The sequence below is a fragment of the Diabrotica undecimpunctata genome, chromosome 6 (assembly GCF_040954645.1).
Source record: "Diabrotica undecimpunctata isolate CICGRU chromosome 6, icDiaUnde3, whole genome shotgun sequence".
Lineage (NCBI taxonomy): Eukaryota > Metazoa > Arthropoda > Insecta > Coleoptera > Chrysomelidae > Diabrotica > Diabrotica undecimpunctata.
The window spans coordinates 25,839,448-25,865,921 of NC_092808.1; the positions used below are offsets into that span (position 1 = coordinate 25,839,448).

General features: G+C 31.9%; 1 protein-coding gene across 2 annotated transcripts in view; it reads left to right on the plus strand.

Moving 5' to 3' along the window:
- The window catches only part of Eip74EF (Ecdysone-induced protein E74), a 735,282-nt gene that overhangs the window by 689,801 nt on the left and 19,007 nt on the right, over positions 1 to 26,474 (plus strand). The window lies entirely within an intron of this gene.

The window sequence follows — 26,474 nt, forward strand, 5'->3', positions numbered from 1 at the left end:
ACGGCTGGCTGTTTCAACAAAGGAAAGTTTTCAAATCGTATATTTTTTTTGCCAAAAAAATAAAAATATAAATTCTAATCTGTCTAACGACTAACAAAACACATGATTACAAGGTTGCACACGGCACTTTTTTTTTCTAAAAATGCACATTTGCAGATACACTTTAACACCATGTAACGCTTTATCAAGCGGTGTTCGACAAACATTTTTCAAGGATTTTTTTTAATCTTTTAAATATGAACGTCAATCTCATAAAAAAAAACATGAGGGACGATAAAACGCTATGTCGAAATCCGCAACGATTCAGGTGTTGTTTTTTGTTCAAACATGACCTATCTTAACCGTAGACATGTTAGATACTAATAGATTCCGTACGAGGCAATTTTTATTCGCAATAATCAGTTCTGTAATGTTGTTTTTCTATTGTTGTACAAGTAAAGTAGAAAACAAAGATTTAACGCAAAAAGTAGATAAATTGCAACCGAAACCGAGAACATAACCTAGGTTACAAATAAAAGGTATACGTAGAATGCAAAGGAGGAGAGAGAGAATATGAGCAAGGATCTAAAGGCCCAGATCTGAAGTTGATTGGATTTATTGGAAACGGTTTGGTTAAAATTGGGGAAACATCTTTCTTTTCATTTATTTTGCGCTGTCTGGACTCTCTCTGCTGCTCTTGTCCATCAGGCTCTCCCCTTATTTTACTTTTTAAGTTTTTGTAGAATCTATTAAGACCATTAATTAACCGCGTTCACATATTTCTTTCTCTCCCACTCTCTCTGTTTCTCTCTATCTTTCTCTCTTTATAAATAGTTTAAATAATATTCTCTATTCTTCTTCTTTAAGTTCCATCTTCTATCGAAGGTTGGAAATCATCATGGCTATGCGGACTCTGTTGACTGCCGCTCTAAATAGTTCTGCACTACTGCATTCAAACCATTCCCTTAAGTTCTTAAGCCAGGATATTCTTCGTCTTCCCATATTTCGCTTTTCTCGGATTTTGCCTTGCATAATAAGTTGTAATAATGCGTATGTTTGCCCTCTCATCACATGTCCTAAGTACTCAAGTTTTCGTCTTTTGATAGTTAATATTATTTCCGCCTCATTTCCTATCCTTCTAGTTACTTCCACGTTTGACATTCTTTGAATCCATGCTATTTGTAGGATTCTTCTGTAACACCAAAATTCAAAAGCGGCCAACTTATTCAGATGTACTTGTTTTAGTGTCCACGCTTCCAAGCCATAAAGAAGAGTAGAGAACACATAACATCGAAGCATTCTCAGGGGTAGTTCTAACCTTATATCCCGACAGCAAAGAAACTTTTTAAGTTTAATGAATGATGCACGTGCTATTTCAATGCGTGTCTTAATTTCTTTGGTTTGGTCTACAGCTGATGTTATCCATGTTCCTAAGTATTTATAGTTATTAACACTCTCAATTGCAGTATCTTCAATAGTCAATTGGATATTTGCATGTGCAGATTTAGTCATGATCATGCATTTAGTTTTCTTTAAATTTATCTTCAGTCCGTACTCATGACAGCGTTCATTACGGCGTTGCATAACGTTCTGTAAATCATTGTTGTTATCCGTCATTATTACTGTATCGTCTGCAAAACGTAAGTTATTCAAAACTTGATAGATATACCTTCCATTGATAGATATACCTTCTATTGAGTCTGAGAGCGCTTTTTGAAATACCGCTTCACTGTAGACATTAAAAAGTAGTGGGGACAGCACGCAACCCTGGCGGACTCCTCTCTGTATTTTGATATTTTGGGTGTACTAGTTGTCAACTCTGACCTTGGCAGTTCTTCTCTATACAGAATAGCAGAATATTTTCTATACATATCTAGTATTATAATTTATGCTGTGATTATTTCTTACTTCATTTTTTCTTATAGTCACATTTAAAAATGTATTTTATATACTTCGTCGTTCATCATCTTGCTGTATTATTTGATCTATTAGTTTGCAGAATGACAAGTTCCCTAACTTCATGGTTGTGCATTCTGTCAGTACAAATGAGACATAACAAGGGAACCAGAAGAACTTTGTTCTAATGAAACATCCCAAATTAATACAGTATAATACATTTAAGTATAACTTAAACAGTCCATAGAAAATGGAAAGAGTGCGAAAAGAATGCGAAACAGCGCGAAATTAGAAAAAAAAAAAAAAAAAAAAAAAATAAATGTACAACAAAATTCTGGTGATCATGATTGATTAGTGGAACAGCAGGAAAGCATCGAGTAAGAAGGAACACTATGCTTTTCTAATTTATTTGTCAAAAAGACGCTGAAATAATTGAAAAACGTTTATTATAAATTATATATATACTACTACTACTAAGGATTTCCACAGTTTTCACTGTCTTCCTTCACTCAACCGTTTTCTCCAATTTTCCCTGTCATTCCAGTCTCCATCTCGCAGGGTTCTTTTCTCCATAGCCTCGTCGATTTCATCTCTGAATGACCTTCGGGGTCTTCCTCTCTTTCTTCTTCCAATCGGGCTCCATTCTGTGATTTTGTTTATCCAGCGTCCTCTGTCCGCTCTTCTGACGTGGCCGTACCAGGATAGTCTCTTCTCCTCTATATAGTCGATTATGTCTGATTGCACTCCCATTCTCCGCTTAATCTCTGCGTTTTCAATTCTGTCTCTTTTTGTAAGTCTACAGCTTCTCCTCAGGAACTCCATTTCTACTGCTCTTATTCTACCTCTATTTCTCTTGTTTATTGTCCAGTTTTCGGACCCATATGTCAGGATACTTCTTGTCAGGGTGTTATATATTCTCTTTTTAGTCTTTATCGTAATGTTCTTATCCCACAACACTGAGTTTAGTTGTCTTATACAGTTTCTTGTTTGTCTCAGTCTGTTGTTTCAGTAAACAACATTGTGAAGGAAACAAGTGTTTACATTCTTCACCTACTAATTACTGTTTTTTATCATCCTTTCATCATTTTAATTATTTTTCTAGTCGAAATTTAGTTACCTACCAATTTTCAATTCTTGTCGGTTTTTAAAATGTTTAAATGTTAATATTCTTCACCTCTATTAGCTATTTTCCCCCAAGTTTCATTTCTAGCTACATAATAATATTTGGTATTGTTATTTTATTGCAATTTTTGTCCAAATTGTTATAATTTCAGACATCGATATTTATAAATTTAGTATAGGTATAAACACAAAAATCAATTTGATGTTTCAACTGTACTGAATTAGATATCAGACAAAGAATTCCTCTCTAATAAGGTTTATTAATGTCAAAATTTAAAAATATTTGAACATAATTAACATATCATTATCGACTATGATGGTAGTTTGAAATTCAAATACCGGTTCGACCGGAGTGATGAAAATGAACTGACAAGCTAAGCAAACCAGGCGAGGCGCAATTTTTTTAGATTACGTAAAACTGACCTCAGTCAATGTCACTACTGTGTACAAAAATAGACCATCGCATAGACTTTCGGTTTCTATGAGGAAACGGCGGACAGACAACAAAAATAAAGAGGAGGAAGATTCATTTGAATTTATTTGTTTGTCTCGGAGAAATAGAATTTTTTTATTGAAGATATTCGTGTTTAGAAGTCTTCGAGGAACCAATAAATCGATTTTATTTGTTTTTTGTTTACTTCTTTGTGAATTCTTTTTGCAAATAAAAACTATTTATTATAATAATTTTTAAATTAAACAACATTTTTGCAAATATTTGACGAATTACCGACAATTATACTTCTTTTAAGTAATCTTATAGCTCCTCCAATATCCAATAACGATTTTATATTTTAGTCCTGTTCTCTCCTGCGTTATCACGGTGTAATGACAGTTTCACGACTTTCAAGTAATTTTTGTCGCTTCTTCGATTATTCCGTCATTTTTTTAATCATTCAAACCCACATTTGATTTAATATATTCCTGTAATTGTGCTTCATAATGATCTTTTTAAACGCTAGTAATGATAAAACTGTAATTAATACGATTCCAGCAATAAGCAAACCATTGTAATCAGACAAATTGTTGAGAAATTTATAAAATACGACAAGCAGCCTCAATGGGCTTCATCGATTTAGAGAAGGCTTTCGACAGAGTGCGACTATCAGACGCTATACATGTACTATATAATAGATAAGTACTATTGGAAATCTGATAAAAAATATATACGTAATGAACAAAACTGTAGTAAAGATTCTTATTTCAAAATAAGAAAAATGACAAATTTCTGTAGTAAGTAGGAAGAGAAGTATCAAATAAAAAAGTACTAAAAGAATACAGAAAAATAATATTTGAATTACTTAAAAACTATTTCTTGTAGCTATATTTAAAGCAGTGGCGGCTTTTGGGGGTAGGCAGGATAGGCCGGGCCTACTCAATAATTTTAAGAGCTTTAGAATTGAAAAACATATATTCAAAAATTATGTTAATGCATGTAAATAACTTTTAAATGTACTAAATCACTTAATACATTAGCGTCCGTTAAAACAACTATGTTATTATATTACCACAGAAAGCATCGAATCGTATTCAGGCATTTTAAATATCATTAATAGGCCTGATCGGAACTGGCCGACCCAGCTCACATAAGATCCCCGTACAAAAAGCGTTTGAAGTTGAGCAGCTTGCCGGACAACGATTTATATTGTCGTGTTTATGCTTGCTGTTTAGGCACCAGACGATCGGGCCTACGCCGATCATCGTTGTCACTTGTAACGTAATTATCGAATTGTAATATAAATTTTCTTTTAAATTATGACAAAAAAATATGTAACATAATCTATAATTGTAACATATTTTCAAACAAACAACACAATTGCAAACAAGTGCACGGTTGTCCAAATAAATTTAAAAAAAAATCGTAAAGTTCAAAAAAAAAGATTCACTCTCACAAAAAAAAAATATGTATTACACACACTGGCGGCTACAGAATTTTTTTTTGGCAGGTCATGGATCTTGAGGCTGATTACTTTTCTCTGATGCAAGGTCACTTTTCGTCTTACCACCAATAGAATAAGTGGGTTTTCAAATATTTTTAGAGGGGGGGGGGTCATGACACCGTGACCCCTCCCTCTGGATCCGCCACTGATTACACATAGCTATATGTATACAACTTATTTTATAATACGTAGATATTATAGCTTATGCACAAATAGTAACAATAAATATGCATAATAAACCGTTAAAAAATCGTATAAATAGAAGAAAGCGAAAGGATTTTATCTGTACAGGTTAACTTCAAACCAACATCCTAAACGGAAAAAAGCTCGTATTGTTAATGCAGACAGACATTAGGTAAATAACATTTTCCAAAAAAATCTTGTTACATCCGTTATCTACTCCAAAAACAAACATGTTCTTCGTTATTTGCTTACAGACAGCTATCGCAAATGTTACCACAACGCATTACCGACTGTAGAAAAAGATGCACAGTTTTAAAACTGACCTGCCTTCTGCCATTTTAGATAACACTTGAAATATAATTTCAATATTTGTATTAAATTTCAAAGTTACAGTAAACAATGGCATGGGAGTTCGTCAATTCCATTCAATAGGGATTTGTGATAGTACATACAAATCAAACATTTTAACGACTTTAATTACGATGATATTTTATCATATGGAACACTGATTAATGTGTTTTGCGTTACGTACCATGTATGTTCTATTACATTTAACATAACATTTCAAAAGTTAAACTCTTTAGTCAAGACGGAAAATTTTTTATATGGTTTTGATATTCTCAATTGAACGCATCCATCAAAAATATTGTTTGAGCCTAAAAAGCGAGGTTGATAGAATAAGGCAGTTTCTTAGCAAAAGAAAAATATATTCCAAGTGTTCAAATCAAGTTTGCCACAAGAAAAATAACTAAACATCTTTTGCAAGTCTGGTATATAAGTTTAGAAGTGAAGACTACTTTCATATAATAATACCTAATATATAACTTATAGATTCCAGTATGGTTTCATAAAAATAAGAAACACAAAAATATATGAAGTAATTTCTACTGGAAAATAATCTGCAGCAGAACATAGTAACGTTATTATGTGAATCAGTTCATTCCTGGTAACGAGATTAAGGAATTGCTGGTAAGGATATTGTTAAAATACAGTTGTGTTGCTAGAGACGGGACTAATACTCTTCCTTTTATTCGACCAGAACTATCGGCGGTATCAGAAAAAGCAGCACCCAAGCTCGAAAATGAGAAAAAAAAATTGGTGCAGCCTGCTGGGGAAATATTCCATGCCAAAGGCAAGTAAAAGATTACTACTACTGCAACCTTTTGTTCGCTGCGTACCTAAATATACCCTTAGAACTTCAGAAAATTGATTCCACAGATTTTCTCATGTGTCATCATCGTGGCATCTTCACCTCCTAGCGTAGTCAATGCTGTCTTCGTCAGACTCTTTCAATTCATTTGTGGTTGGGAATTAGTCCTCATTCCTCATTAATCTTTTTTGTTCTAATGTTGATTGTGTGACTTAGTGTCTTCTACAATATTCCTCCATTCTTTTTTGTTTCTGCATATGGCTTTCCAGCCTCTGAGTCCAAGCTTCTCATCACAATTATGTGATCCTCCTATGCTAGTTTATCTTGGTTCTTTATCTTGGTCTACGTATCACTCAAACGTGATCTCTGTAAAATGATAAAAGTGGACAGAGCGACATGCAGATTCTGTTAAAATATAGAAGAAACGACCGAAGACACATTGTCTGTAACTGTATGATAATAACACAGGCCAACAAAATTTGACTAATATTCTGACCCAGAGATCAGAATATACTTTTCAGAAGGTTTTTGTTGCGATAAATTCGAATCTGAGTTCCAAATTGCCAAATTGACTCTAGTCTCTGAGATATTCTAACCTAAATGTGCAAAAAATAGCGGTTTTTGGCCGTTTTTGAGGTTATGTTGCATCGTAATATAATGTACGAATGTAAAGAGATGTAGGAATGATGGCAGATTACTGCTGGTCACTTAAGAAGAGAAATGACGTTTCAGTTGAACAAAGACGTACGACACTTAACCGATAGTTTGAATTAAAGCGAGATATATTTAAAAAAAAAGTAAAACCTAAATTTATACACATTCTAAGATAAAAAAAAAACTAGGATAGGATATAATATCTCAGCAACCAGAGCCAATTTGGCAATTTGGAGCTCAGATTCGTATTCAGAGCTTCAAAAACCTTGGGGAAAAGGATGATACTCTGATTTATGGGGCTCAGGCTTGTCCTATGTAATTGTTTACATCGCTATAAATATCTGGAGCGGACCTTCTTAGAACCTGAGTGTCGACATGTAAAATATATTTGCATTTACTATCATTTGTAAATTAATATTTTAAAAGTACCAAAACTTTGTCAAAAATATTCAGTTTTGTTTTATTCATTACATGATTGTCTTCGAACGCATTTTTAATATTATATTTAGATAATTTTCTTTTAAAAAACCAGCTAAGCTTTATAAAAAAAATGGATTAAAACTATTCCTTTTCATATTATTCCGCTGTCAATGAAATCAAAATTCGCCTAATGAATAATGTCAAACATGAGATAAAAAATTCAAAACATTTTTTATCGCAGTTCAAATAGCGACTGCTAAATTTAGGTGTCACCTTCGAATTTTCGAGTGTTTAGATATTCCGCGTTAATTAGTAAACAAAAAAAATATTTCCATGCCAATGCAAGTTGACACGTACCTTCCTTCTAGCAATGTTGGAAATAATGCTTTTCTTTAATTTAATTATTTTGCTTGTATTTTAAGAAAGTAATGTTTTGACGCTGCTATTGATGGTCTGGCAACGGTTGGTTTTTCAAGTACTGTTCTCGTGTAGAAACAGAAGGTTCTCATTAATGATTGTATCATTGTATCATTAAGGATGATTATCAGCCCATAGATTGATTATGTTTAAACTTCAATATGATGAAAACTCATGAAAGCAGTGGACTTCTGAGATAATGGTTTCTCTCAAGGGATCGTTTATGTATTTGCTCATGTTCCTTCTTTGCCTGTTTGTCTGTTACATCTATGTCCTGACAGACATATGTGAGGTTGCCGAAAAATCTCGTCAAAGTACAAATTAGATTGAGGGATGAAATCTATTGCCAAATCGAACCAACTGATCTGTTCCCTGCTCAGCATGGTATACATAATCAGCTTTCGATATCATTATACAAGATATGGATATTTGTACGCATTATTTAAAGCCTAGCAAAAATAACAATCTGCTACTAACTGCCCTGTAGTATTGGCCGTTCTCATTATCAATGTTACATTTCAATTATATCCTTTTGGTAGATACGCTCTAATATTTCCCGTGCGACAATGTGTCACAACAGGTTGCATACTAACTAACGCCAGATTTATGTTGTATGAGCAAGAGATAACAAATTTTCAATGGATTATTGCACAAGTCCATTAAAGCAACCCATAATAATAATGTCATTAGTAATCGATAATGGCTTTGTTTTTCTCTTTTCGTCAAAACTTTTAATGCATAACAAAATAAAAATTGACATGACGATCTCCGCGATAAGAATGTCCTTAAGGTAGGTCATATGAACCATATAAACGGATTTAGCATTTTATCTTTTGTTTAAACATTAAGTGGTTATGTATCTTAAAAAATGTTTTCAAATAAGAAAAATGTTATCTTCTGCATAAAATGATTTAGATGTGTGTATATTTGGAATAACGTTATAGTCGTAATCAAAGAAAAATATTGTTTTTTAAAAATTGGCATATATTTTTTATGGAAATAATCAAAATCAAAATTTACAATGAACAAAAAATATACAGGTTTTTATGTATGTATACCTCAGACATCCGTGTCAGACATATCGGACTCAGTATTCGGCTCACTCGGTAACAGCATTTGAATTGTTTCAGAACAAAATAAGCCTGGTTTGACCCTTTTCTGTACCCGTTTCTTCCCGCTTAAAATGGTTAACAGTGGATCAGAAATTAAAAGAAGTCAGCTGAATATATCTAGGTTGCATTCCTCCCGCGAGAACTTCGTGCATAAATCTCGCGGTATAATCAAAAATGCTTTATAGCATTACAGACCTTGCCATCAATCATAGTCATTTTAAAGACATGTTCAAACATGGATGTGTTACCTTGCAAAACAACTTCAGTACGTGTTAAGTTTTTGGCAGATTCTTCAACTTTGTAAATTGATTTCTACGCAAGTACTGGTAACCTTTATGCATTCCGCGGGCGGATAATTTGTTTATGGTAGATACCTCTCGAAACTTATCGACACCGCTCAAATACAAATGACTTTGTAATAATCTTAAGATTTTTTGCAATAATTTGTTGGTCACTATACTTCTGGATTTTGATAGCCATGATATTATTCTTCAATATGTGCTGCGATTTTCAGGGATGTATAAGTTGGAGATATCTTAATTTTTCAAAAGCTTTTTTGTAATCGGTAAAACAAACATATATCCCTGTACTGATAACTGAGTTATGTTTGATATATGTATTAATTATTCTGTTAGTATAACAGCATTCTTCTCGGTATTTCGCCACTAGATCTATTTCTAAATTTCTCTAGTTGCTATGAAAATTACTGACGAAAACACCTCCAACCACTTGCTTGCAATATTTTCATTCCTACGTAAATGTAAATTACATTAGATATAAAAAACGCATTTGTTTTGTCAAACATGCCAACTTTTTTTTATTTTTAAATCGAGCTAACTGCCCACGACAAGTTTATATCGGGCCATTTCCTATTTTGTGGTTTTGGCATAGCAATACTTATCCAGTTAGCCTAGGTCAAAAACAAAACACCTTCATTATTACTGATTGCATATTTTTTATTTAAAGATGAGATCGAAAAATAAGGCTCACGTGCTGTTGTGAAACGAGTAGTTCAAATATTTCACTGGTAAATAAAGAGCTTAAAATACTGATAAAAGATTAACAGTTCTTTTTTAAATGTTTAAAATTTGCCATGTCATCCCTTGTTTAATTTTTTATTGCTTGAAATTATGCTTGCCCTTGGGATTGGTACCAATTTTTTTACAGTGTTGTCAAACGTCACACGTATTACTTAAAATTTAGTTATTTTTGTTAAATGTTCAAGTCTTATTGTACTATTTTTAGTATCTTGTTTGATATTTTAATTTAATTTCTACAATTTATTATACCTGGTGCGAAATTGATAATAAAATAATTATTAACAACTTTATAAATATAAAAATAGTTGAGGATGGTCTATTTTAATATAAAAAGAGTGACATATCCTCATTATGCAATGAAAATAGACGGAATCAAGTACATCCTGTCATGTTTACTTAAAAACCTACCAATTCTCCGAAACATATTTACAAATATTACCATAACTGCATATAATTATATGAGAAATTACGCTTCGGTATATACCACGCCGTAACAACAGTCAAAATTTTTTTTTCTCGCCTACGCGGTTTTTTGTTTCGAGTGTAGACCATAGCTGAGAAGCGACGGTCTCAAAAATAGCTTATGACGCTTGTCTATTAAAAAAAATTAGGGGCCCCAATAACCTACGACAACTTCAATTTTTAGATAGGTAATAAAAATTTAGGAGAATTAGCTAATATTTTACATTTAAATTCGTTTGGTGTCATGCCCAATAAAGTTTTTTCGTCGACAGGCAATAAATATTCACACGTTGGAAAATTATGCATCTGTATATTTATATACAGGCGTAAAATTGATACATTCAAGATCGTATTAAGTTTTTTAAAGAAAGTATAAACAGTAGAAAGGCTTTTTGTCATAATTGATTTGTATCAAAAATTCTGTTTACTTCTGTTTACTACTATTCCTTCCGTATTTAATACGGAAGGAATAGTAGTCTACACTTGTTCGGTGTTGACCTCTATCTAACCTATACTACCCCGATATTGTATTTTTTTTATATTTTGTATGAAAGCATAGGAAACAGCTATACTCATGAACAAAAATATCGAATATTTTGGAATTTTCTTTTTTAAATAAATTCTGGTCAATTAAGTTGTTTATTGTGAAGAAATGTTTATTTTAACAAGGTTTAATGAACAACTTTAAGTTTTTATGCAAAAAAATAATGCTTAATGTTAGGTAAATGAGGTTATTTTACTCTAAACTTAAATGATAATTTAAATTGCTTAAACAAGTATTTTTAACTGAAACAAGTGCATGATCAACAACGAGTATTCCCCCTCTAGCTCTTATTAGTGTTTTCATCCTTCTCGGCATGTTTGCAAGTACATTTTAGACTGTTCTAGGTCCATTATCTTGCAGGATGTTTTGAACGTAAGAGTCACTAGTCATCCGTCCAATCACTTCCACAAGTAGACGTGGTTTTGACCATCTGGCTTCCATAATAGGATTATGGTCTCATCAGTGAAGAGAATATTTTTCCAGTTGTCGATATTCCACTGAATATGTGTTCTGCAAATTCTAAACGACGAGCTTTATGATTTTGGAGAAGACGTGGAACTTTGGCAGGGCATCTAAGCTTTAATTTTGCTTCTTTTAATCTTCGTCTAATTGTTTTTGAACTCTAACATTAAGTAGCTAATTTCTGAGGAGCATCGAAGTTCATGAGCGATTTCTTGTAGAATTAAGAACCAAAAAACGGTCATCAATTGCGTTTGTGTCCTTGGGCGTTCCTTGACCAGGCCTTCGTACCAAATTTCCTGTCTCGTGGTAACTAATCTTAAGAATTCGAGATTGTAGATTGACTTCTCCTGAGACCATACGATATCTATTTATGTATATCCTTCCTCGTACAAAATTACAATCTGTTCGTCATTGAGTGTCGAATGTATGGCATAATTGTTTTAAACTGTTAAATCAAAACAATATTAAATTAATAATAATGACACTGAATAAACGCCAAAATAGTTCAAACCATTTGAGTACATCAGCCTACTATATGAGTAACATCAGTAATCTAAAATTATAGAAAAAAATAGTGACTACAAAAAAAATTGAAAAATTCCAAAATATTCGATATTTTGTTGAAGCTAGGTCTGCATATTACTTGTTGTCGCGTAACAATGGTCGTTATTACACCTATAACACAACTCGTCAACTCTCGCTTTAATTAATGTTGTTTCTATCGAAACATCAAAACGTTCAAAATGTTGGGACAGGTCAAAATTTAAATTTCCAATTTATTTTTTGAATGACCAATAAATTTGCATATCCTACGGCGTAGAATTTTGTATGCTAAAACATAATTGAAATATTCCACAATGGGTTTTGTCTCACAAAATTACGCTGCAAGGTCAAGGCCTATTGACAAGCTGATCATATGTTAGTCTTAATGTCGCTTTAACGATTTTGTAATTCCGTTCAAAGATAATCTTTCAAATCTATAAATAGCATGTGAATCATATATTGAATATCATCCCCAAAATGGTATTTACCAATTAAAACAATTTTTTGATAGAATATTTTCTCGTGTCATTTAATTTCACTTTCAACATTTCCTAATTTTTTTATTTAGTTAGGTTGTGACCTGATTGTTTCATTTTTCAGTGGAAATTATCGTTCCGATTTTCATGAAATCATCCCTTTTGTGTAGATCTCTTGTGTATATCTCATATAAAGGCTTTAGCTCATTCTATTAAGCCCTTTTCTGATTAGATCTTGCTTCAACAAGTACTTCTTTTGCTGCGTAGCTCACTAGTAGTCACTAGACCCTTTTCGATTCTTGCTGAACTTTGTTTCCCTTTTTCTGACTACATTTCGGTAATTTTGACTGGAATGGGATACTTGATCCCATTCCTTTCGAGGAATTATTACTAGAAATATTACTGATTTCTGAACTTGACATTTTTAAACTTATTTTTGCCATAAACGTATTCTGCCCAATTTATGAGGTTATTAATTATTCTCAAAGACTTTTAATGAATAATTCCATTTACTTGTGAAATTTACATAATTACACTTGTAGTTACTTCCTATTTAAATGCTACTTAGGATGATATCAGTGTGCAATATACATTTCGTAATGTAAATAATAATAAGTTAATTAGCTATAGTCTCAAGGTTCCAAGTAGAGAAGCACAAATAGATTTTTCGGTGTTCACTCGACGATTCGCAATAAAACAAACTTCCTCTTTCCTTCGAACAACAAGGATGTGGCTAAAATTTGAGTTACGATCTAATAACTCAGGATGTGTGTTTTTAATTTAATTTTACGCGTATATAACCCCGACTTTAAAGTTGCTTGAAACGGACGGTTGTTGTAAGATTTCTTGAACGGTGGTCGTGCCCATTCTTTGGAAAATAATCATTATATCAAAGCAGATTTTTAAGCGACGCGAGGAAGGGGTCATGTGTATACCGGATAAGACGTTTTCAAACGGACTTTTACCGAAAACGGCCATGTGGCTGTAAGGTATATCCTATACGATTATTTTTATTTTGTTTTCGTTCGTGAGTGAAGAAATTGGTCAAAGGCAGCGCCCCAGTAACAGGAGACATGTGATGCAATAAACCGGATTAAATAAAGCTCAGTACCATATGGACGCGATATCCTCAAAAACATAGGATATAAGTTACTTTTTTAATCTTACAATTTGGTTGCAATTGACAGATCATTACAAATGAAAATCTTTATAAATCTTCAAATTCAGGTAGAGTGGTCAAGGTTAATCAAAATAATATCCTTTCCCGTTGAAATGTCCTCATAGATATTGTTTTTCAAAGGGAAGCCCCCTGTTCACACAGAAATTACAATACTAGCCCACGATTGTATACCTTATACAGGTATGAAAATAAAGGAATGACTCCCAAAAATAAATCAGTTGAATATCCTTGTAGAAAGGCTGTTTGAGAACTTATATTTTTATCTACTCATACTTTTGAAACAGTTTAATTGTAATTCTTTTTCTTTTTCTTTAAACACAGGTAATTATTTATAGAGAGACAGATCAAAACAAGTACTTATTGTTTATTGTAATTGGTATTAAACGGGAAATGGATTATCCATTTTAATTTGAAAATATGTTATTCTAATGACAATCTTAATAGTTTTCCGTTAAATACAGATAATTATCTGTTGAGGGAAATGGTCAGAAATCCGACAAGTACTTTTTCTTTATTATAATCGGTTTTTAACAGCAACTGAATTATTATTATATTCCTTATTATTATTTATAATTAATTAGTAAAATAGGTCCAGAAAAAAGTTTTAAATAAAAAAGAGGTGTACAAACTGTATAAGTACGTTAGCGTTCAGAGTTTTTTTGTTTCAAGGGATATTTTTTAACTGAACAAATTAATACATAATTCGGAATTTTTCAAAAAAAAAAATTGGTTTTAACTAAATCCGTACGGCAATGTTTTATTGCCTTGAGGACCACCGTTACCTGCTGTGCAAAGATTTGCATTTCTAATAAGCTGACAAGTGCAACTAACTAGACTATAGTAAATATCAGCAAATTTAGATCTACATTATAGTAATAAACTAATATATTTTTGTGTTTGATAATCTTTTTAATATCCCCATCTACATATAAAACAAAAAATGTTTTATAAGAGTTGTTTATCTATGACTAGACCAGACGTATTTTTAAAATAAATATTGTATGGCTTATTATATAATTAACCACATCGATTCGAGAAATAAACTTTGGCAACATCGCCATTGATTTCCAAAAAAAATTATATCCAACTTCCTGTAATAGTAACTCGGAAATAAAAATAGCCGAGAAGCTAAGACGCCTCTGAATTTAGGAAGACGCTCGTGATTGGTTGAATGCAGGGCATTTCTCCAATCAGGGTTCAAAGTGTCGGGCGATGCCTGGCCAACTAAGAGTGAGAGTGATATTGAATGTAAAGTTAAATTATGAGCATTACGTCGCTTGCCAAAAAAAGTGCATCTGCTTCTCGCACAATGAGAATTCAATGTCAGGTTTGTAGCTCGTGGACAGAGGTAGACTTTTTTATATTCATAATTAATTGTAATATGTAAAAAAAAACGTTTTAGTCGATTTTTACCACAACTAATGTGATGTAAAAACAATTCTAAAGTATTTATTATATAAAAAATATTTGGAAGCACAAGGAATTAGTTCAATACCTATAGCAAACTTGTTTTTATCCTTTTATTCGTTTTCATTCAAAGTTTGTAATCTCCATTTGAAATTTCCTGGCACTATAAGTCCAGATATTCTTCTCATTTCTCATGATGTGTCTAATGTGTTTGAGAGGTCATATATATTTATTGAATATCTGTTTTCTTATCTCTTCGGATTCTAAGAGATTATATTTATATCATGATCCTACTTAATTTTAGTATCTTATGGACGAGCTATAGCTGTGTAATATTTGGCAACAATGTTGACGTAGTTGTTTTCATTTTTATGTATGTTTAAATATAAATGTTTGGACGGGAAGATTTTTATGTGTTACTGAGTATTTAGTCTTTCGAATACATCAAAGATCGAGGTCACTGGTTATAATACAATTTAGGTGAAAAGCTCAATCTTTTTTAACACGTTCACGACGGCATTAAATTTGTCAGTAACATTTATTGACGTTATCAGATCCCTGTATCTGGTAACACTGTCTAGTGTTCGGACGATACCAGACCTATGGGTCTGGTAAACATATCTATAAATAAATGGTTTCTGTGACTTTGTATTTGAAATTACCTTGAATCTAACACTGCCATCTCATAGTAAACACTCTAATCCATTTCTGGCAGATATAGCACCAGATTCCGATGTCCGGTAAAGTATTTACTGTATATAAAAAATATACTGATACTTATGTGGCTTTTTGAAATATTTTACTTTTAAAAAATAAATAAAATGATCAATTTTTATTTGAAGTAATATTCAAATGTACAAAAATATATAATAATTAAAATAGTAATTAATAATAATTAGATATGTCTATCATTAAAACAAGTTAAGCACAAAGCCGGTTTCTTTTCGCAATTTTCACAAAAAGTGTTTACTTTGGTCACCTTCTTGTCAGCTTCCTTACTTTTCATAGTCTGTCTCAACTTCTTGTAACAATCAACGCAATTTCGTCTACGTTTTCTAACAGGACCTTCTTCTCGTTGCAGACAATGTTTTCGTTTTGATAAGTTGGTTTCAGAAATACACTCATTTTGATTTGAAAGTTGTAATGCTAACTGTTCACGAAATGTTAGCATTGGTATCTTTTTTTCGATGTTTGTTTTATTATAGATAATCCAGCTGTTGATTATTGTAGCACCAAAGATTAGTTCGAAGACTACCTTACGATACCACTTAAGACCTTTTCGTAAGGAAGAATAATAAGCTGCCATTTGGTCACTGTAATCTACACCTTTTTTAGCTTTGTTGTAGTCTTGGATAACTTGCGGTTTAAAAATATATTCCACTGGTTCCTCCCTTGGTTTTGATCTCTTTTTCTTGCCCGTAGTGCAGAAATTTAGGGTATGCTCAGGTTTACTGGATAACATTAATACCGATCTCTTGTCTTGCCAACGGATTACCTTTATATTGTCCTTATTTTTGATGCCAATTATTTCATTTTTCTTTAGTTTCTTTTGAACTATTCCCTTTGGAATACCTTTCCAATTGCTTCTAAGAGTCCCACAATAAAAAGTTTGGCGATCTAATAGATCTTTTGCAAGAGGAATGCCCGAATAAAAGTTATTAGCATATAAAGTTCGTCGGGCATCTAACAAGCTATTCATTAAGGTCAGCACAACTTTCTGAGAATGGCTTTTGTTTATCATATTGTTTTCTTTTCCACAATAAACCATCACTTTATATGTATATCCACTGACGGTACATAGTTTATATAATTTAACGCCATATTTATGGCGTTTGTTTTTTATATATTGCCGCATACTCAAACGACCACGCCATGGTACCATACTTTCGTCTATGACTACATTCCGTCCTGGAGTCATGATTTTCATAAATCTGTCATTAAGTAAGTCTAAAACATGTCTGATTTTGTATAATTTATCGTTGCTTTCTAGTATACCGTCGTTATTTTGAAAATGTAGATACCGTAGAATTAACAAAAATCCGTCCCTAGTCATAACTGACGAGATAAACTTATTGTTATAAAGGTCATTTTTGGACCAATATAATCGAATATTAGGGACCTTCACGAATCCCATGCAGATCACGATACTAAAGAATTTTTTAATTTCCTCTTTATTAGTCGGAACTCACTTACTGTTAGATTTTTGTTTGATACTATGTACACCAATTTCTTGTTCTGCATATCTATTGGTTTCTTGAACAATTAATTCCAAAATTTCATCTGTGACAAATAGACAAAAGATATCCAACGGGCTCATATTTTCACATTGAATATTTATTTTAGAATCTGTAGGATATTCATCAAAATCTAATTTATCTGTTTCCTGAATGTCAGTCCATACATCTTCCTCAGCATCACCTAAAAATAAAGATAATGAGAATCAAATTATAAGATTCATTTTTCTTCTTACCAATTTCTTTTTCCGATTCATAATTATCAGTTTCTATATCACTGGATACTTCTTCGTTCAAATATATGGATTCGTCCCCATCAGAATTGTCGCTATCTTCACTAGGAATGTATTCAGGATCTTTATCAGACAAGTTTTCAAATAGATCACTATCAGATTCACTTTCAGTTTGTATCCAAGCATTTTGGTGCTTGTTTGGCACCATTTTAACCATTTTTTCGCCTCTAGACGACATTTTAATGGAGTTTAATAAAAAAACAACAGACTTGTACAATGTTTACTATAACACTAATAACCAGATACGTAGTTCTGGTAAATCCCATAGCGTAAAAAATTTCTTTGTGGGACGTTACCAGGTGCTGGCATCTGGTAACTTAAAACAGAACTAAAATATAAAGCACATCATGACGATTCCGTAGGTACCTATATCATAATATTTAGTTCATAATTAGCCATTTTATCGTTGTCGGCGCTAGCGCAAGATCTCCAAATTTCAGTGCCGGTTGAACGTGTAAAGTTTATACCAGACCCATGTATCTGGTAGCGGCGTGAACGTGTTAATGTACAAGATATTCCCGTTATGTTTATTTTTTATGTATTTACCTAATTATTTGTTAAAATATATCGATAAATCTATAAATTTAAATCGGTTTTTCCGTATAATATCAGATTAGTGCACACCGTAACGAAAAAGTAGTTGTTGTTATAATCTTCATTTACAAAATGACAGTTCATTAGCATATGGCTAGCTAAAAACAAATAAAACGGAACATACATCGAGACATTGACATTAATTATACTACTTATTCCAAATGCAACAGCATAATTGACACTGAAATTAACCATCAAGGCGACGAGACACTAGAAACATAAAATAGACCGGTCACAAATGATGCTTGCTAATAATGAATGTTATCGTTTTTTTAAATTGACATATATTTTTAACGTAGGCAGTGCCAATTCGGTGATTTTAATCAACGATAATAGCATACTTTTATTACGCAACGTAAAACACAACGCCGTATACGATATTGCTCAGAAGAAGCAGAGAAATACTTATAAATGATTAACTGAAGCCAACTGAAATGATGAACCAAAAATACTGGTCGTATGGTTAATTATTATGTACTCCTTTTTGTCACATGCAAGTCTCAAACATGGACGTTTACCAAGGAAAACAGAAAATATATCGAAAACAAAACTATATATGGAAAGACAAATACTACATATATCAAACTGCCAGAACAAGACACCCAGATGAATTCGTGGTAAAACGAAAATACCGTGGGATATCAGGACAACAGATCGAACAAAATAATTACACGTGAAAAACCACGACATTTATTTCCACATTTACAAAATCATTCTAATCAATCTAAAACAACATTTTCAATAAAATTCTTACCTATTTGACACGTTCTTCGTAAATTACTTACCTGCATTTGGCGTCGTACTCACTGTTAGATTTTACGACGTGAAAACAGCGTTTCTTTTCTATAAACTGTACTAACACGATAGAATAATAATCGAGAGTCTGCACAGCTGAAAACGGAAGCAGCGAGGATAGCAGAAACAAAACAAGAGAGTAAAATGCATCAAGCAATCTAAGCGGGTGACCTTGAATTTGCGGAAAGTCGCTGTTGGTGTCGATGAACTAGTAACCGTCCCAGCAGGCCATGCCAAAGCTAACAGCTAACACCAGCCAACTAGATATTGTCGTTACAGCTTATATCCTAATCGTTTCTGGTTCCCAATTCATATTCTATTTTTGTATTAGGTACGATTAAATTTCCTGAAGTGAAAATATATTTAGATGTTTTTCTTTAAAATGCCAAAATTACTTCTGAGAACGAAAATATTTCCTAAAAGTTACATTCGTTTACATATTTGGAAACAAAAGTCACAGTGAGAATATTATGGATTTTATTTACAATATCTTGTAATTATTTTTATTCAGAACCGGTTGAAAGAGATTATTGTCTTCATTAACTTTAGCCGCACCATTACGAATTTAAATATTGATTCTTTGTTTCTTCTACGGTTAATCCGGATGAATGTCTTTTCTCTTAGAAATTCAGTTCGCAGAACTAAGTATAACTCTATAAATATAAACTAATCACAGAACAATAATACATATTTCAATACAAATAATAAATAATTATTTCCTAATAACTACCACCTATAATCTACACAATTCTATACTCAAAACAGCAACAAATAATGTACTAAACATATTTATATTATTATTAATACGACGAAAAACATGTAAGCATACATTTCATTAAATAACTGACCTCGAAAGCATTAAATAACAAAAAACATCCACGAAATTTGACAAAGATGCCACTGTAACACACTGTTGCTGTTACATACCTACAATAACAATAAACGCGTGTAATTGTTTATTGTTAACCGATTAAACAAACCAGGTAACGGTGGAGCACCGAGTGGCAACGTAACAGTAATCTAGTGGCCTAGGCAAGACACAGCCGACTAGATTCCACGGTCCAGTCGTAGTATTCATGACGTCATTTTACAAAGAGAGGTTAGGTCAGTTTTTAACTAATAGATCTATTGTATCCGAAACTGGTTTTAGTTTCATTAATGCCGACTAGACCAACGGCCTTTAGTTTTTTATTTTACACTTTTTATTAGTTTATGTATTTGTTTTTAATCGCTTGAATACTATCAGTGGCGTACTAGGCTTGCGGTAAAACATAATTCTAGGATAAATTTGATTTCATTTTTTGCACAATTTTGATTTTTGCAAATCTTCGCAACCGATTATCTAGGGAGTTTATGTTTAATACAGTATAGTGATATTTTCTACAAGACATATGAAGTTAAATCGTAAAAATTCGATTTATCGAACCTGTAGATAGCTACATAGAACTTAGAGATAGATGCTACTTGCTCTTATAACCGATTCCAAACGTCTTGTCGTACTACTGACCCAGTCGTTAGTGGTTTCTTAAGAAATAGTCTTTCATTCAATAAAAATAACTTTGTTTCCTAAAATTGCACAAGAAACAGTAGGTATTCAACATACACTTCGACCAAAAAGGTGGTGGAGTACATTGGATGTGGAAATAGGTGGCGGAATACAAAGACATTTGGGGGCTTATATCCAGGAATGGTTAGAATATCCAGAAATAGTTAGGTTGCTGGAATGATTCTAGGATGATGACGATCATATATTTACATTATCTCCAAGAGCTGCTCTATGTGTGTTTTAATATCGAAGATTGTTGGTGGTCATTTCATTTTGGAATGTACTCATATGTGAATTAAAGTAAACAAGTAGATACATAGAAAGAAACCATAGAAACTCAAAATAATAGAGAAAATGTTTAAAACGGATTAAAAATACTAATTATTAAGATGAATTAATAAAAATAATAAATACTTTCTGTATTTAATTCGAAGGTTTCGAAATTCCTTGTCTTTTTCATGACTATTGCCAGGAAACTATTTTTCAACTAGATAATTAATAAATTTAATGTTATTGATAAAAATTTTTACTTAAATAGCAAATGTACCAGGAAAACAACATTATCATTAGTTGAACGTATAAATATTAACTAAAATATCTATTTTAAGAACCAAATCAAATATTTTACGTCAGAATTAATTACTATGTGTTTTTTTACATTTTCCTTCGGAAAATAGCTGTTATGAATAAAAATTAAAAATGTCTACAAAGCGTTCCATGTTTTATATAAACATTCTATTATTTACAAATTGAAGCCTCTTAAAAATAAAGATCTGGTCAATTGATGTAGCAGGAAATTTACTTAACGGACTGGTATTAAAAGTTCCGGTTGCAGTAATACCAAAATAAAGGTTGAAAGAAGATAGGAAGTATATTAAGGGTGTTGTTAGTAGGAAATGAAAGATAAATCATATCCAATTAGTAAATGAAAATAAATTCGAAAATAATTTTGAATACAAAAATTACACACTTAAAAACACATTAAATATAAAAATAAGATTTTTCATACCTATAAAATTTATATATAGCCACAGAGTAAGAAAAATATTTAATATAAACTCTACTTGTGTGCGAAATAAATTGTAAGACTGTACAAAATCAAAAACGAAAATACTCATCATCTGCAACACTTCCCGGGCAAAAAGAAAACACAGATATGGCAATTACATGTAAGATCATAAAAAAGTATAGCGACAAGGCAAGCGCCGTCATGATATAATTTATCCGGTAGGGGAAGATGGCGGGGAAAACAAAATGCAATCGAGCCATTTCCGGTCGCCGTCACACGTAACGCCTTATAAAAAGAAGACGAAAAAGAAAATATACGCGAAGATAGAGGCAGGACGATGTTGCCAGTTGCAGGAAATTAGAGTTTATAGGGAAGTTAAGAAATCTGTGTTTATTTAACAATATTAAATCTGTTTATAACTTCATTATTTACACTACCTTTTTACTACATATTCTTATTTTTATTTATTTGTAATTTTTCTATTCAGCAAGGGAAATCCTGGTAATAACGAAACAACAAAAACAGCACAGACAAAGGACCAGAACAGAATACTTAAGACGTTAATACATTTGAAATGACAGGGAATGCCTAATTAAACTGAAGGTATACTATGTCGTGGTGTCGAAATATTGTGGTAAATCAAGGACAAGCTTTTAAGCAACAATTGCTCAATAATAGGTACATATAAAATTTGAAACACCTTTAGGAAGTAGTAAATACAGCTACATACTTAAATAGAATTCACAACAAAAAATATGAAGAGATTTTATTACGAAAAACATAAGATTTTTTTAAGCATATTATATTAGTCACACAATATCTACAGGATTACGCAATTTCAAGACTCCACGCCCTCTCTATCCGGAGTTATCTATAACTTTGGTAACCTCTGACTTATTGCCCCCCCAAGTTCAATGGGGTTCTCTTTAACAGTAAGAAGAACGAACCATATACTAAGTTCTAGGACTTTTTCTTCAAGGGTTTTAAAAATAAAATAAAGTATATTAAATCGGAAACATTATAATTAGCGTATACTTGAATAATACTGGCTTTACGTAAATATATTTAATAATCAGCATCAGGTTTTTTCTTTGGCAACAGTGCATCCCATCTTAGCGTTCGAAGGACACCGTGCATTGCGCATGCGAATTTCTATAATTATATCATTGCTGCAAAAGTGCAAGTGCGAACGTTGAAAACCTCATTGGTCGCGCGGAGGGTACTAAAGGGGGCAAGAGGATGCACGATGTGTGTTTGCCGGGGTGGACGGCCTATTCAAGGCCTACTATCTTCAATATGCGGCTTGCTGCTCGAATCCTTCTCGATCGTAGTAGCTCTGTCCTTGTTTTATTTTTTGTTTGTTAGATTGTTATTGAAATATGTGGTAATGCGATAACTTGCAATAGGAAGTTACTAAATTGCTACTTTTTAAAAATAGGAAATATTTTTTGTGAGCAGGGATTTTAAAAATTATTATTTAAGTAGTATGCATTTTTTATATAGGATCTGCAATGAAGTGCTTGTATTTTGTCACAATATAGGTTTAATTTATTGTCACCTGTCTATAGATAACATTTAGGCGCATATTTCACTATTCTCCATTTTTAACACTACAAAAAGAACTGTATAGACTTTTATTGTGTACGCGGAGCAGAATTAGAATGTTTTATTGTCGGGGAGACAAACCATAGTATTTTAGAAAATGTTCTCGGGTGAGCTTCTTGGCAGAGTAATAACTGGATAATTGCGGAGTAGAAAAGAGATAAAAATACAAATTAAATACAAATGTCTGATATACAAAAATACAAATACAAAAATACAAATTAAAAACTATATCTGCCTTGAGATGTGTTTTGAAAAAGGGCCTGTTAACCAAGAATAATTTCAACTAATATTAGCTTTAATCTTCTAATCCTAGGATTTGCTTATATTATTAGTTTGAAGATAATAGTCAGTTTAATATTATTCTTTTTTACTCTCTAAATCTATTTTGTAGGTCATTTAGAACCTTTCGAACCATTTTTTACAAAAAATATTTTATTTTGCCACTTTTATCTTGATATAGCTGGTTTATTATTTACCTTTGCAGTTATATTGCCCATTAGTCGTAAAAAATAATATAATAAACTCTTCGCCTAGAATGGGGAATGGTCTAAGCAATGGCCACTTAACAGTGATTTATTCTTCTGCCTTAATACCAAGTAAAGTTTGCTTCGACTGACTTTAGAATCTAGATGTGAAATACCAACCTCCTACAACTTTTTTGCATTAACATTTTTGCCTATACAGAACACATTTAACAGAGAACCATTTGGATATTTGCTTTCTACTGTGTTAAAAAAATTATTTTTACTGCAATTAAGAGATATTTTAACATAACCTATCGTAATTTAAAAATATCACAAAATACTGTGAAAATTATTATATTTGCGCCAAACTTTTTATTATATGGATTAGATTATCAAATTCTCAGCAAGAACAATAATGTAATCGGTCAAGTTTATATGTGCATCTTTCAACTAAAAGAGAAAGGAGTGCACTGGAACGTCTAGAATTGTTTTGTTCTACTCAATGCACATATCTACAGCGTTGCCGTTGTTAATGAGACTTTCTCTCGTTCTACCGAAAGATTAATTGAGTAAAACAATAAATTGAATTATCCTCTAAAATTTTAATTATTGCTGGAAAAATAAAAGAAGTTAGTTTATATGCATGCTATAATTTTAGATTTAAAGATAATTTTAAATCGTGTATTTTTAAAATAAACATTGAACAATAAATACTACTATACCTACCATCTACCCAGTTATTGTTGTTAAATGAGTATATAATATTGGTCGACCATGAGGAAATATCGGTAGGGACCATCATAAATTCATAATAGTCAACAAAAAGTAAAATAAGAATCGTACTTTTCAAAATTATGTAACCGGTTCTATGATTCTTAGCTACCTTTTATTTTTAAATGCATATTTTACTGTTTAGTGGTAGTCAGTATACAACTAGCACAATGATGATATTCAAACATTGTGATAACCATTTTCCTCCAAGAGATGCATGATGGCAACGTCGACAATGCACACACACATCGATTTAAGTTGAGTTTGGGCTGTTCGTCGCGCACCACTGCATCTATTTCTCAAACCAAGGACACACTGAGAACCAAAGCAAAGCAATACAGCGATTTGAAGGTTATGTACGATGTTTCCTGGTCAATGTTCGGTACTGGCTTCCCCTCTTTACCCTTTACCACACCTCCAGACACTAGCAGCACTTCATCGATGGACGGACGCGAGAACCGCTAAAAGCTAAAAGTAGTTTTGTTGTTGACGCATACGATGATCGCAGGGTTATGTTATTATCGGATATTTACAATTTTTAAGGAAATGCCGTGCATATTTTTGACGAATTCCGGAGTTTCATACAGGAATCGGAAAATGAATGTTTATTTCACAAATTTGAACTACAAAACATTTTTTAGAATATTAAAACTATTCTAAGCTTTCAATAATAGTAAAAGTGTGTGAATACATTAAATTCACTTTATTAAACTTTGTCCCTTCATTGAGCTCCATTTTTACCGAAAGGTTTTATATAGATTCCCGCATTTTTTCGTGCCTTCCTTATTTCGTTCTCCGTCTCTTACTTATTGTTGTATTTGTTATGGAATACTATGCGTTTATTTCTTCTCCGGACTAACTCTTTGTTTTGGAATTAAACAGAATATATTGACATGTATAAATTTATTATATTAGAGGATGAAAATTACACTCTCTTGTTATTTCTTAAAACTATGAATATATAAGTTCTGTTATCTACAATTATTTAACGATGTTTCTGGATGGATTTGAGTACAAGAGATTGGACTCAAATATTAATATTAAAATAGCAAATACGGATAGCTTATCGAACAAAGAAATAAGAGAAATAAATTATTATTATTCCATAGATACGAAGTATTAGGTGAATAAACTAGCGAAACTTATTTATTCTAAATAGGAAAATATTTATGAAGAGTATTGATTCTGATTTCTAACAGCAAATAATTATTAGTGATTATACATGAGAACTTTTCATAATTGTAAATAACATATACCAGGTGACTAAAAACTATATAGAAATACATAGATACTTTAATTATCTTACATGTGAGTAGGTAGGTACATTACACCTCCTTTTGTAAGAATGAAAATAATTGTAAAATGAATTTTCATTTAAATGGTATAAAACATTTGTATACATTATTATTTTATTTTAACACATTTAAATAGTTTCTTTTAGTCTCGATAGTCTTTCACTTCGTCTTATCGGTGTAGTCTCTGTGAAACTAGTCTCTTCACACTTTTTGGATTCACTATAATTATTGTCTTTATTATGTTTACAATCTATACTTAAATCTGTCTCATGTACATGTTTTCGTTTACTTTGACATATATTTAGTGTTAAACAATTTGTAATTTGTTGACAACTATGTGACGGATTTCTACGAAATCGTCGGTAAAAATATTTAATTATCCTGTATAAAATATAAAGTAACATACATTTTATCAAAAATAAGATTGCATAAGTGAAATAAGAACTATTTTTTATTGTGTCTGAAAAATTAATATTTGTTTCTGAGGTCATTTTCTCTAAATTATCTAGTTTATGGCTTGCTAAATTTAATGCATCTCGATCGAGATTATTTAATTGTAAGGGAACAAGGTGTAATTTGGATTCATTATTTATCTTAATATCATCACAACAGACTTCTGGAAGGGATAAATCTGGAATGATAGACTGAAAATTACTTTCTTTTGGATTTGAGACAGATATCAAAATAGTTGATCCGGTGTAAGTTTTGCAATTATTCGAAGTAGAAAAAATACCTGTGTTTGAAAGAACAATAGATATTGGCGTACTAGTCTGACAGCTTAAAGTTAAATCTGTTGGTTTGGGTAAAACATATATCCAAGAATTTGGTTTGTTTAATTTATGCCAAATTTCATATTCTGTTTGAATTATACGAGTATCGCAACT